The following is a 6,838-nucleotide window of genomic DNA, read 5'->3' on the forward strand; positions in this document are numbered from 1 at the left end:
CTGAACAGATATACCATGTAAATCTTATAAAACCCTGGAAGGATAGAGCAGCACTGTCAGCCGTCCGAGCCCCTCCAGTAAACCCAGGGCCCGTGGTACCCAAAGTGACAGTGGCAAAAACCCTGTCAGCCAGTCAACAGCAGGAAGTAAAGGAATTTCTGGTCAGAAATAGGGTGCTGTTCTCTGACATACCAGGGAAAACCATGGTCAATAAACATGACATAATCACTGACCCAGGGGTTAAGGTTAACCTAAAGCCCTATAGGTTACCAGAAGCCCAAAGAGAGTTAGTGTCAAAGGAAATAAAAAAAATGTTAGAGTTGGGTGTTATTGGAGAATCGCATAGTGAGTGGTCAAGTTCTATTATGCTCATTCCTAAGCCCGACGGGAGTGTGCGCTTCTGCAATGACTTCTGGAAATTGAACAGTGTGTCAAAATTCGATGCCTACTTTATGCCTAGGGTGGATGAACTAATTGAAAGGCTGGGGACAGCCAGATATTTAACTACTCTTGACTTAACCAAAGGGTATTGGCAAGTGCTATTAACTGAGAATGCCAAAGAAAAGACAGCTTTTTCTGCACCAGAGGAGTCGTTTCAATACAAGATGTTGCCCTTTGGGCTACATGGGGCAACTGCTACCTTTCAAAGAATGATGGATAGGATTCTAAGGCCCCATAGGCAGTATGCTGCTGCTTATCTGGATGATGTGGTCATTCATAGTCCTGATTGGCAGTCTCACTTGCCCAGAGTACAAGCAGTGTTGGACTCCATCTATAAGGCAGGTTTGACAGCCAACCCGAAAAAGTGTTGTCTAGGGATGGAAGAAGTAGGGTATCTTGGGTACACCATTGGCAGAGGTTTGATAAAGCCACAGCTCAATAAGATTGAGGCAATACAAATAAAGAATAAGAAGCAGGTGAGAGCCTTCTTAGGGATTACTGGATATTATAGGAGGTTTATACCCAATTTTGCCACCATTGCACTCCCACTGTCTGACCTTACCAAAGGCAAACAGAAAGTCATGGTGGAATGGAGTCCTGAAGGAGAGAAAGCTTTCGAGGAGTTAAAAATAGCGTTATGTACCCAACCAGTTCTGAAGACCCCTGATTTTGACAGAGTTTGTTGTACAAACTGATGCATCAGATGTAGGCATAGGAGCGATCCTGTCCCAAAGCAAAGAGGGTGAAGAACACGCAATTTTTTTCTTAAGCCGGAAATTAAATGTACATGAGAGAAACTATGCTATGGTCGAAAAAGAAGCATTGGCCATAAAATGGGCATTAGAAACTCTAAGGTACTACTTGGTCGGAAGGAAGTTCAGATTGATCACTGACCATGCCCCTCTGAAGTGGATGTCAGAAAACAAAGACAGCAATGCGAGAATAATGAGATGGTTCTTGGCATTACAAACCTTTAAATTTACAGTAGAACACAGGCCAGGAAGCCAGCTGGCCAATGCAGATGCTTTGTCACGTATCCATTGTCTGGGGGCTGCAGTTGTTCTGCCCCACAGGTCGAAACAAAGGGGGGGGATATGTGATAGAAGCACTGGAGAAGTGTGGAATTCCTTCTATATCTGTCCCAGATTCCTGTATTATGTCTTTTAAAACCCCCAGGAGAAGTCTGTTAGAAAAGCAGACTAGTAATGTCGGCTTCTGTGAAAAGCCGGAATGGGTCCTGGGGGTGTGGATGTGAGGAGAGGGAGGGCTCCATCCACAGGCCACTCCAGGTCTTGGGCCTTTCAGCCTTGTAGCAGGCTCATCAGGGCTTGCACCTGGAAGTGGCTAATATATGCTGAGTCTAGTTAGGGCTGAGTGTCTCATACCTGGGAGATCAGGCCTGCAGGTTAGCTTGCTCTGAGACACTGCTGGCTACAAACCAGAAGGTACTGTGGATGGAGATTTATTTAGTGTTTCGTTAGTGAGGGAACTTGATGTCTGATTAGTGCCCAGCTGGGCTATGGTTTATTTTGTGTTTTGTTTCTTTGATTCTTGATATTGCACAATAATAACTGGCGCCGACCAGCTTGTATGAAAACCCACGACTGGAGTGTTATTTCCTGGCTGCTGTGTGTAAGGTGGTGTCTGTCTACCCCAGGAGAGGGACCCCCTATCCCAACCTTGTCACAGTATCCAAACATGTTCCTGCAAGAGTGTGGATAAAGACAAAGTAGATGCTATTGTGAAATGGCCATAACCCAAGAACAAATGCTTTTACTAGCCATGTTTTGCTATTACAAGCTGACACTTAGTAATTAGACCTCTAAAAGTGCCAGTTAAACCCACTTCTGCTGTGCCTAATGTCTCTTCCAGTAGATTGCTTCACGCTAGGGGGAGTACTGAATTTGGAGCGAAAAGTCCGGACTTTTTGCATGCCAGACTTTTCCCTCCACATCGGAAGTTTGGCAGGGAATAAAGTATCCGGCGCGTGCCTGCTTATCCCCATATTCAATTCCAGAAGCTGCGGAATCGGGACCCAGAGGAAGGGTAAGTATAGAAAAAATCAGGGAATTTTCGGGAAATGTTCCTGGCACCCCCCTAAAGATGTCCAGACATGGGGGATCACTATGGGAACCCCTCTTTTTGCCTGTTGAAGGGAGTCAGGGTTTTTAAATAGCCGTGGCAGGTGCATAAATGCGGCTTTCAAGAAGGGATGAAGAATAGCACTTAGCTTATTTTTGGGGGCAAAATAACTGTGCCCATCAAATTTGGGGTACATGGAAATGGGTGTAAGCATATTTTTAAGTCCCTTAAATGATTTATTAAAATTCTTCAAAAATGCACCTGCCGCTACCACCCGCAATGAAGAAAACACCTGCCGCATACATGGGGACCCCTCAGGAATAAATTGCGGTACTTTAGAACTTTGTCCCCCAACATTTTTTTTTCACCCCCAAAATAAAAGTAAATTTTTTGGGGTGTCCTGACGATTTTTTTATTAACTTTTAAAGGACGCTCCCAGGGGTGCAGGCTATTTTTGAAGCTTGCACCCCTAAACCCCAATTCTGCACTTTTTTCACCATGTAAAACATGGTGAAAAGTTATCCCCGTTTTTTAACAAAGTCTTTTCGCACCAGCGAAAATTCTTTGAAATTGAATACGGGGATAATTCAAACAGGCAAAACTGACCCGTTTTCGCCTCAAATTTAACACGGCCCTTGGTAGGGATCATTGATCCTTAAGACCAGTGGTCCTCAAGTACTCCCAACAGGTCAAGCTTTGGGGATTTCTGTCACTGGAAGCAGGTAGGATAATTACTGACCCAACAAAATAGAGTAACTCACCTGCGCATGATTAAAGAGATTCACAAAACGCATCCTGTTGGTGGTACTTGAGGGCTGAGGTTGAGAACCCCTGATTAAGAGAAAAGTGCTGCTAATGCACACAGAAATCTGTACAAAACACTGTGCCAATGTAGACGCAAAAAAAAAGGACATGGATTATTTTCCCACCAACCTGTTTCCATATGAATTGATCCCCTGTGCACTGTTTCGGAAAACCGTGAATATGTTGCTTTTCCCTTTATTAGTAACTGTTGGATATGAATTAAAAAGGTCTAGATTTCCCACTGATACAGCAAGAAGAGATTAAGGGGTAAATTTACTAAGATTCGAGATGGTCCCGATTTGCAAAGTGATTCATCTCGCTGGAACTCGCCAAAACTCGGGTGATTTAATCCCTTTTTTTATTCCAAATTTACTAACAGGCGACTTGAGGCTAAACGAGTTTGCCGATGGTGAAGAAGAACGAGATATCTCTCCTGAGTAACTCGTTTTGCAGGAGATTACTCACCCGAGATTGCAGGGTTTTCTCTCTACAAATCTCTCCCAAGCTAGCAGTCTCCACATCTCAGTGAGATATGTGCTTGCTGCTTGTGTGTTAAGACTTGTAAAAAATAGTTAAATGTTTTTTTTTTTTTAATTGACGTGAGGTCCCCCCCTCCAAAGGACTAAACAGCCCCGGACTTGCCAGCCAGTCCTAGTTCTTAAAATTACAGGGAACAAAATGTGTAGGGTTTAAGAACCAGCACCAGGCAGCAGGGACAGAGCTGGTTTTAAATATACGGAGAAAAAAATTGGCGTGAGGTACCTCGTATATTTAAAACCAGCCCTGGACCCTTTCTAACGGGGGACTGATGCCACAGCCAGGGGTACCCTTTCACCGGACCCCCCCAGCCGCAGTATCAGTCCTGACCGCTAGTCAGCCCAGGCCAGGGATCCCTGGGGAGTTGGGGTCCCCCAATAAAGGGGTCACCATCTCCAGGGCACACCTGGCCTAGGCTGATAGCCCCTTGGCTATCCCCACCAGCCCTGGGCGGTGGGTGGTGGGTTGATAGTTTTCTGTGTATTGTGTAAAAATTAGAATATTTCACATTGTCTATACAGTGGAACTACAGGTCCCAGCAAGCCTCCCACGCATGCTGGTACTTGGAGAACCAAAAGTACCAGCATGCGGGACATTAAGGACTCAATGGTATGTGTAGTTCACCTGTAAAGAAATGTGTAAAAAAAACACAACACACACCGTGAAAATAATATTTTATTACATACATACTCACCTGGTCCCAGATGTTCACATCCCCTTGTCAACATACAGTATGTAATGGAAGTACCTGTAAAAAAAGCTCCAATACTCACCTTTTGTCCCACGATGTTCTCTGCAGTAATCCAGAGGGGCCCGGATACTCTGTATCAACACGCATCAGCATGTTCATACAGTAACAATAATGAGAACTCAGGGTTTCAGCTCTCATTATTGCTGGGACGTCAGCCAATCAGCGGTGGCTTACATCAGCGGCAGCTCATTAACTGGGACCCACGTGGAGTAGCCGCTCATCGGCAGAGGTTCCCAAACTAGGTCCTCAAAGCATCCTAACAGTTCAGGTTTTAAGGATATCCATGGTTGAGCAGAGATGGTTAAATCAAATTGACTAAGGTACTAATTAAGTAACATGTGCATAAGCATGGTTATCCTTAAAACCTGGACTGTTAGGGTGCCTTGAGGACTGAGATTGGGAACCTCTGGCCTATGGGCTACTAATTCACAAAAATTACCAAAAGAGGGTTCTTCCTCTGGAACCCTCCACAGCAATGGCAGCCGCATATGGGTGGTCTACTAACTGCACGTGATCAGAATGGCGCCGGCTCACGATATAGAAGTGAATTGATTTCTTTGTGATCATTTCACTTCGTAACTCATCGTAGGGACGGGCTCCATTCAGAGCTATGTCCCTATTATATATTAGTATATTCAGGTGAAACGTAATTTCTTATTGAAGCGAATAGCAGCGATAGCAAATTCTAATTATCAGTTCTGAAATCTGATAATTGGTAAATATAACTCCTTAAAATCTGTCATTCCCAATGCTTCTCTTCACTTAATGCACACACCCAATGCACACAAATTTACACAATGATCATAGATAGGTTCTCATAGCTATTGGTTAGACTTTAATAACAGGCGCCAATTTTTGTTTAGCCTGCAGTGTACATAGCAAAGATCCCGCCATGTAATAACCCTTTTACACCAGAGCTAATACCCGGGTTATTGCAGGGTTGACCCGGGTAGCTACTTGGTGTAAAAGGGGAAAGAGTTGGATTGCCAGGTGGAGTGATCCGGCAATCCACCCCAGGTAACTTGCAGGGTTTAACATGGGAATAACCTGTGATAACCTGCAGTGTAAATGGCGCGATCCGGGTCACGGTGACCTGGATTGTGCCGCATGCCTGCTGATTGACCCGCTTGGCGCTTGGAGATGACGTCATCTCCAAGCATCCACTTCAACGCTGGTAAAGCCGGGTCTCTGCAGGTGTGAAAGGCACCAACTCAGGAATATCCGGGGAAATTCCGGGTCTGATCCTGATTGGAACCCTGTTCCAACCTCCGGGTGAGACCCGGAATTTCGGTATAAAAGCAGTATAAGTAACTTTCCTGCAACCCTCTCCTGTGCTGTATGTAGCCCTGATACCTCTTTCATCAATCGGACATTTCTTGTTACTTCCCAGGAACGCCTACTATAAATCACAGACTCTGCATCCGTGAGCTGACAATTGGGACAAACATCGGCCAACTACATGCAGCGCTCGCTCTGAATCAGGGCCCTCCTACCTCAACTTGGAGCGGCCTTATGGACGCTCGCATAGCTGTGGGTTACCACCCAGCTTATGCGAGCGTCCATGATGATGGTCGCGATGGTCAAGACCATCGTGCTTGCGACGGAGACCCTGCGGTAGGGTCTCGCTGCCGCAAGCCCAGGAGTGATTTTGGCTCTATCAGAGCCCAAATCACTCCCACTGACATCACTACTGATGTCAGTGGGGCCGGCTTCAGACGGTAGGCGTTCCCATGGGAACGCCTCCGTCTGGCAGCAACGCCCCCGGCATGCCCACCAAAGGGGGCGTGCTGTCAATCAACATCGACAGCACACCCCCTTTGGTGCGAGACCCGGAGCAACGGCTACCTCGTCGCTAGCCGGGTCTCGCGCATGCGCACGACGGAGCTCCCTCCATCGTGCGCATGCGCATTTGGGTACCATCGACCCGCTTGCGAGCGTCCTGCGCTCACGAGTGGGTCTGAATGAGACCCTGAGTCCTACACAGAATTAGGCCCTTGAAGTTGCACAAAGTAATCATGCAGGGATTAGTCACCTTGTGTAACAGGTTTCTATTTGCAAACCCTGGAAGCTGCACTGATTGGACAAGTGCATGAGTTTATCATTGAATATATGATATTGGTGTTTATGTTAGCTGTGCCCATGGTACTGCATGTGCCCGGGGTAATGACCAGCAATAAAGTTAGAGTGTCTTTTTGCCTTTAGAAAGGCGGAAAGCATCCAAAC

This window comes from Taudactylus pleione, unplaced genomic scaffold, assembly GCF_031769625.1.
Source record: "Taudactylus pleione unplaced genomic scaffold, aTauple2 ptg000198l, whole genome shotgun sequence".
NCBI lineage: Eukaryota > Metazoa > Chordata > Amphibia > Anura > Myobatrachidae > Taudactylus > Taudactylus pleione.